Genomic DNA, 8,078 nt, shown 5'->3' on the forward strand with positions numbered 1-8,078 from the left:
AGTTCCTGACAGTCACCCTGAGGTTGCTTGACATGGCTATCTGTCACACGGGGTAGGACAGGGAGACTTTCTGCAAAGGTTCCATATGACTATGGCTGGTCCTGAAGTGAATGAGAGGTGTGAGTGATTTGCTTCCATTTTCTCGTTCACTCATAAACTACCCACTATGCTCAGGGCAGGGCCAGGCCCGAGTCTGGAGCTGGGAACATGATCTGAGTTTCTAACATGGGTGGTAAGGACCCGGGTGCTTCAGTCATCCTTGCTGCCTCCTTATTGCGCATTAGCAGGAAACTGGAATTGGAAGCAGAGCCAGGACCTGCTAGTATCATTGAGGATGTCTGAAGCAGTGCCAGCAGTGTCTTAACCACTGACCCGTGTGCCTGCCCATATCTTTAAAAATACTTTTAAGTTGCTCTCCTGTTCCAAACTTGTGAAGGTCAGTGTGGTGACAACATTAAATTGAATTCTGACAAACTGTGCAAAGTTCAAGTCTGAGATGGTTGGGAAAATGTATGGCGAGGCACCTCAACTAGGCCTGGATGGCTTGGGATGGTTACATCATGCTTTTAGGACAATGTACAGGAGCCTTGCCCTGGCCCACGAAGCCTTGGTTGATTTATCAGAATCAGTCTCTAGATCTCAGGGCAATCTCATCCAACTGCTCCTCCCCCTTCACAGCCCTCATCCTCACTGGCTTTATTTCAAATGCTCCAATATACTGAGATTCCTCTTGACTTGGCCCTTTGCACACTCTTCTCCTTTTCCTTGGGATTCTGTTTCCTGCTTTAGAACTCCTACTCAGCCTTTGGGTCCTGTTTTAAAGGCCACAGCCACACAGAAGGCTTCTCACCACATCCCTGCTTGGTGAGGGATCCCTATTAGATGTTTCCAAGGAGGACCACAGTCTGGCTTTATGGCTACCACCCATATTGAAATAAGATAAATCCTCCTTATTTGCATGTGTAACATCCCCCCCCCCCCCCATCCAGGGGTAACACCTCAGGAGGAGGATCCACATCTGTCTGATGCACTGCTATATCACCAGAGCACATGGTAGGCCCTCGGTTAGTATGAGATAATGAATCAGAAAAGGAAGAGGAGTTAGAGCACACACCTGCAGAGGTCTCCAGAAAGAATGAGAACAAGTCACATAGCTGAGATGGATCTGGTAGCAGGCCTTATTGGAAAGCATTGAAAAAAGACTTTGAGGCAGCATGGTATTCTCCAGCTACTCAGTTGTACAAATATGGGTCTTTGAAGGACGTACTTTTCTCAGAAGGGAGGAGAGAACTTCCACTTTGCACATGGCCCTATCTAAAAACCGATGGAGTTTGTGGACTCAAAAGACTTCCATAGCCTTGACAGCTCATGTCAAGAGCCTCAGGTGATCACTGACATCATAAATAAGAGTGTTGGGGCCGGCGCTGTGGCGCAGCAGGTTAAAGCCCTGGCCTGAAGTGCCGGCATCCCATATGGTGCCGGTTCTAGTCCCGGCTGCTCCTCTTCTGATCCAGCTCTCTGCTATGGCCTGGGAAAGCAGTAGAAGATGGCTCAAGTCCTTGGGCCCCTGCACCCATGTGGGAGACCCGGAAGAAGCTCCTGGCTCCTGGCTTCGGACCGGCAGTTGCGGCCATCTGGGGAGTGAACCAGCTGATGGAAGACCTCTCTCTGTCTCTACGTCTCTCTGTAACTCTGTCTTTCAAATAAATAAAATAAATCTTTAAAAAAAGTGTCAGTTCAAATAAATAAAATAAATCTTTAAAAAAGTGTCAGTTGTTACATCAACAAAAGGAGTCACTGGACACTTGCTCCCCATGTTGGACCTCTGTCCTTAATGAGCTGTACTATGAGAATTAACAGTAAAACTTGTCTTCAAATTGAACTTTATACTTTGGGTGCCTGTGTGGGTGTAAATAGTTGAAATCTCTACTTAGTAGAGAGTTGGTTTTCTGTATATGAAGTCAATTAAAAACGAATCTTAGTGGAAAATGGAACGTGAGAGGGAGTAGGAGGTGGGATGGGAGTGGGGGTGTGAGGGTGGGGATGAGGAGGTAAGAAATACTATATACCTAAAAGCTGCACATATGAAATTTGTATTCATTAAATAAAAACCTTAAAAAATAAATTTAAAAAACCAAATATGGGTTTTTGAAAAGCAAAGAGACAGAGAGAACAATGTGGTTTGACGGGGAAGGATTGGAGGGAGAGAGTCCTGCAACCTACCAGATCACTCCCCAAGTGCCTGAAACAGCTGGACCTGAGCCAGGTCAAAACAAGAAGCTTGGAATCCTCTGCCCATGGTCCATGGGGGTGGCAAGGACCTCACCACTGGAGCCATCACCTTGTGCCTCTCAGGGAGCACATTAGTAGGAAGCTGGAATTGAGATGTGGGCATCCCAAACACTGGCTTAACAGATAGGACAAAGGCCCACTACAAAGGTAAAAAATTTTTAAGTGGGTCTGGCACTGTGGCGCAGTAGGAGACCATGAGAGGCCACCTGGCTCCTTGCTTCAGATCGGCGCAGCTCCGGCCATTGTGGCCATTTGGGGAGTGAACCAATGGACAGAAGACCCTTTTTCTCTGTCTCTCCCTCTCACTGTCTGTAACTCTACCACTCAAATAAATAAAATCTTTAATTTTTTTTAAGTTTTATTAATTTATTTGAAAGAGAGAGAGAGAGAGCAAGAGCGAGAGATATCTTCCATCCACTGGTTCACTCCCCAGATGGCCACAATGACCAGGGCTGGGCCAGACCACAGCAGGAGCCAGGAGCTTCTTCAGGGTGTCCCATGTGCGTGCGGGGACACAAGCACTTAGGCCATCTTCTTCTGTTTTCCAATGCACATTAGCAGGTCTCTGGATCAGAAGAGCAGCAGTTGGGACTCCAACCGGTGGCCATATGGGGTGCTGGCATCACAGGCGGTGGCCTTACCCACTGAGCCATAGCACAGGCCTGAAAGGTAAGTCTTGATATCTGTACCTACAAGGAGGAAATGATCTCCATACAACAATTTCCCTTAGTGAGGCCAAGAACAGAGGGTGCTCTCAATCCTTTACTTGCCTTCAGCTCACCGTTCCCCCATCGCATGGTTAAGGAGCTACATTTGAGGATGGGGAAGACGCTCTGTGATGTGGCTGGTTGTGGGGTTGTCGAAAGGAGGATTTTCTGGCCAACAGGGTCTTGATTACACTTGGCAAGAACACTCTGTGGACAGGTTGGTCAGACACAGCTTGACCTTTGAGGTGCAAGGTGCTTTTGTGCAACATTGTAGTCTTAGGGAGAAGGAAGAGGATGTGCTGGATGCCATGGGTAGGCAGGGAATGATGGCCATTTTGGGAGAGAGACCTGAAGAAGAACACAGTCCCCAAAACCGCCCCGCTCAAGACTGGCTGTCTTCAGCAAGACCTGAGAGCGGTGGGCCCTGCCACCTGGTGGAGGCACATAGGGAATGCGAGTGGGAGGGACAGGGCTGAAATGAACCAGAGCCCAGAAGGAGCAGATATTGAAAGCGGCAACAGAGCAGATGGCAGACAGTGAGTGGCCACCGTGCAGCTCCAGGTTGTTTTCAGGAATTTCTGATTGAAACGAGGTGTGGGTAGGGCAGCCATCTGTGGAATGCATTCTACGACTGCACAGGCAAAACCTGATGCCTGAAAGCAAGGTCGTGTCGTGTTTCTGCATCTTTGGTGCGCGCTTGGCCTTGCATTTGGTTCCCTGATTCTGAGCACGGGCGGTGACTGTGATCAGACGATAGGTGGCTAGCAGTGCTATAAAATCTGACTCTAAGTTCTAGTGCCTGCTAGCACCTTTCTTCACTCCTGTGGAGTGGCAGGTATAATGTCACCATCACAGAAGCTGGCTGACAAATACGGTAGGTGGCTTTTCTGACCTGCCATCTTCTATCTCAACAACATCGTGCCCTCTGATCCGGCAGGCCCGGGAGCTTTCTCCTTCCCTTCTCAGAAGTTCTTCCTTCTTACTTTCTGTCTGTGTATTTGCCTTCCCAATGGAAACCTCTGCCACACTGCTGCTGTCACAGACTATGTGTTTGTGTTCCTCCCGAATTGATACATGGAACTCCCAGCTCCATGTGATGATATTCAGAAGAAGCCCGACATGAGGCGGCATCTTTGGGAGTGATGAGGTTGGACCCTTCCTGAATGGGATTGCAGTTCCCATAGGCAGGGGCCAGAGAGCTAGCTGACACTCTATCCACCACCCAAGAGTTCAGCAAGAAGACAGCAATCTGAAACCATTAGAAGAGAACACTCGCCAGAACTTGTCCATGCTGGCTCCGTGATTGTGGGGTTCCAGCCACCAGAACTGGGAGAAAGCCCTTGCAGTTATGTATAAGTATAGGGTACATTGTTAGAGCAGCCAAACTCAGACCCGCATTCACCAAACATTTCGTGCTTCAGCCTTCAACCTTAATGCAACGTTAGTCGGCGCTGTCTGCTGCAGGCTTTTCTTTCCTCATAGCATAGCATGACTTCTGAGCACAGGACCACTGCTAGATCCACGTTTTCCTGCTCCCCACTGCCCTGAATACTGGGAATGCATTCCCTTCTCCACATTGAACATCTGTCCTGCTGGGTTGTGTTACTACTCAGTGTGGCTAAAAGTAAAGTCATATCTCCTACACAAGATGCAGTTTGTCCACATTCCTTTATATCTTAGCATGTATCATGCCACCAGCCTCCTACACTACATGTGTAGGGACTTCCTTAACTATCTGATTATGGCTTGGGGCCCATCTATCCCCTACAGTTTTTCATGACCATAGTAGGTCTCAAATTTGTCTAGTCCTCTTATGTTGGGATGACTCCAGTAACAATGCAAGGGGCATTTTCTTACTTTGTTCCTTCTAGCTCCTCTGCTTTCTCTGCTGCCTGATCTACCTGAGGCAAATGTCATTTTGGTCACATCTTTTGTGCATTCTAAAAAGACCCTAGTGTTTAATACCTTGCCTCAGTGGTCAAGGGTACTCTTCCCACAAAGGGCCTCTTCAGCAACATTTCCACAGACCCTATTTCTTCCTAGAACTGCCTAATAGGATTGGTCACTCTCTGTCTTTAAAAACCCTGTGGGGCTGGTATGACTTAAAGGGTTAAACAGCCTCTGCAACACATGCATCACATATGGTCGCTTGATCTAGTATCCAAGGCTCCGTGTCTGATGCAGCACCCTGCTAATGTGCCTGGGAAAGCAGCAGAGATGGCCCAAGTCCTTGGGCTGCTGCACCCACGTGAGAGACCTGGATGAACATCCTGGCTCCTGGTTGATGGCTCAGGGTAACCCATTGGGGAGTGACCCATTTGATGGGAGATCTCTCTCTCTCTCTCTCTGTCTCTTTCTCCTCTCTCTCCCCCCCGTCTCTCTCTATACCCCTGCCTCTCTGTCTCTGCCTCTCTCTCTAGCTGTCTCCCTCTGTGTCTTCAAAAAAACACCCTGTTCATGTTGGCATTGTGGTGTGGCAAGTTAAACTTCTGCTGGCAATGTTGGCATCTGCTTATCAGAACCATCCTTTGAGACCTGAGTACTCTGCATCCTATCCAGCTGCATGTTAATGTGCCTGGGAAAACAGCAGAAAAAAGTGCAAGTACTTGGGTCTTGCCACCCATGTGGGAGACCCAGATGGAGTTCTTGCCTCTGTCTTCAGCCTGTCCCAGCCCTGACTATTGCGGCCATTTGGGAGTGAACCTGTAGATCCCCTGCCCACAGCCCCCACGTTGCAAATAAAAAATGAAAACATAAAAGGCATCTTGTGCCTCCCAGATAGACATTGCCAAGTCCCGTGTTCTGTACGTTCTAGGTCTAGCGCTGCCCTCACACAGACAAAACCCTAGTAGAGGGTGATTCTACCGAGAACTGACAGGGTAGATAACTGTATGATTGCTGCAGCAAGTCACCACCTGCTTTCAACTCATTCTTTTCTGCTCAGCAAGCAGTTGGGGTGCGGAAAGCTATGGTCAGTGACCCCAGAATGCGTAGAGTCAGTATCCCACATGATGAGCAGTCCGGGATGGTGGGATGGAGGGAGCACTGTCCGAGTTGTTTTCTTGCTCTCTAAAGAATCCACCAGAAACCTAGCTCTTAAGAAAATGCCACTAACTGTCTCAAATGTGGTGGGTCTGGACCCAGAGGCTCCGGCAGCTTCTCTGTAAAGGGCTCCCCTACCCAGAAGTCATGGTGCCGGCCAGACTGGGCTTTCCCCTGCAGGCCCAGGGGAGGAGTCATTTCCACACTCATTCAAGATTCAAGATTGGTGTGATTCAGCTTCTACACTCTTGTCTTGCCAGTGGTAGCCTGGGAGATGCTGTCTTCTCCTAGAGGCCTCTGTCTTCTGTGGTGTGTGTCCCCTCAAGCCCCATCCTCAAAACCATCAATGGGGCATGGAGTGTTTTCATGCTTCTACTCTCTCTGACTTATCCTGCTAACACCAGCCAGAGCAAGCCATCTGCATTGAAAGGGCTTGTGTGGTTACATTAGGCTCACTTGTAGAATACCCCTCTTTGACTCAACAGGAGAATGACCACCCATCACATTCACCATGGAGGGAATTATAAAAATTTGAGGTAGGCCGGCGCCGTGGCTCAACAGGCTATTCATCTGCCTAGCAGCGCCAGCACACAGGGTTCTAGTCCCAGTCGGGGTGCCGGATTCTGTCCCGGTTGCCCCTCTTCCAGGCCAGCTCTCCGCTATGGCCCGGGAGTGCAGTGGAGGATGGCCCAAGTGCTTGGGCCCTGCACCCCATGGGAGACCAGGAGAAGCACCTGGCTCCTGGCTTCGGATCAGCGCAGTGCGCCAGCCGCAGCACGCTGGCCGCAGCGGCCATTGGAGGGTGAACCAACGGCAAAGGAAGACCTTTCTCTCTGTCTCTCTCTCTCACTGTCCACTCTGCCTGTCCAAAAAGAAAAAAAAAACTATTAAAATTTGAGGATCGTTGGCTGCTCTTCCTGGAATTCTGCCTACAATGACCACCAAGTACCAAGTCTTCCAACTCTCTGGTGATGCTCTTTGACGATGAATCTGTTGGAGGCAGGATGCAACGTGAATGTGATAAATTCCTGCATGCATCTACGTGGCCTCTCTAACATGTGTGTGTTGCTTTTCTGACTGCAATGAACACAAGACTTGGACAGAGATGTAGTTGGTAATGGGTACACACCACTCGGTGGTGGGCTTCAGGGGGGAGAGGCTAGAATGCTTTACAATCCTGCCTGAGCCTGGCTGCTAGGTTGCATCAGAGGACAAGAGCATCTGACCCACAAACCATGGCTTGAGGCAGCTCCTCCCCCCACCGCACAGCCACCCGCAGACTGGGTTTACTACACACCCACTGCCATAAGTGATGCCCAGCCTCTGCGCTGTGCAGCTCATCTATTCCCCAGAGAGCCTTTCAGCACTGTTCTCTTCCCATCCGCGCCATGGACCACAGTGCAGCACTCCATCTTGCTGGACAGGTTCCTTTGTGCAACAGAGCACGTTGTCAGGAGGAAAAGCAGTGTACAAGCAGATGTCAAACTGCAAGGATCCCAAAATGACAAAGGGCTCAAACTGGAGTTCAGCAATGGTCATATCTCCTGACTGATTTGTAGATCAAGGGAAAGAATACGTGCAGGAAGGACAGCGTTTCACAGTATTGGACCATGTTGACTTTGGATGCACTGCTGGGAATGCATGATGGGTTCAGAGAGAGACGCGAATAGACCCCCTCAGAGCTACAGAAAGTCACTCACAGGAGAACCGCGAGCCAAGGTTGTAAAATCATCTTTCTTTCATTGCCATGAGAGAAAGGCAACTTTGCTTGTTTTCTCACAGCAAGTCAGGACAAGATTTAGGGATGAAGCTGAGCAGTGTTTGGGACAGTACCTCAAGCGAGTGATGATCGAGGCCATGTGGAAACTCCAGGGCACGATGCTGGGAGCTCAATAAAACATAACATAAACTTACATAAGCTTCTACAAAGAGTGATGTCAGTGGCTGTTAGTTACACGGTGAGAATGCATGAGACAACGTAAACTAGGAATGAAAGCTATTCATATCCAGACACCTTTGACGTGAGTTGGAGTGGAA

This window comes from Oryctolagus cuniculus, chromosome X (assembly GCF_964237555.1).
Source record: "Oryctolagus cuniculus chromosome X, mOryCun1.1, whole genome shotgun sequence".
Taxonomy (NCBI): domain Eukaryota; kingdom Metazoa; phylum Chordata; class Mammalia; order Lagomorpha; family Leporidae; genus Oryctolagus; species Oryctolagus cuniculus.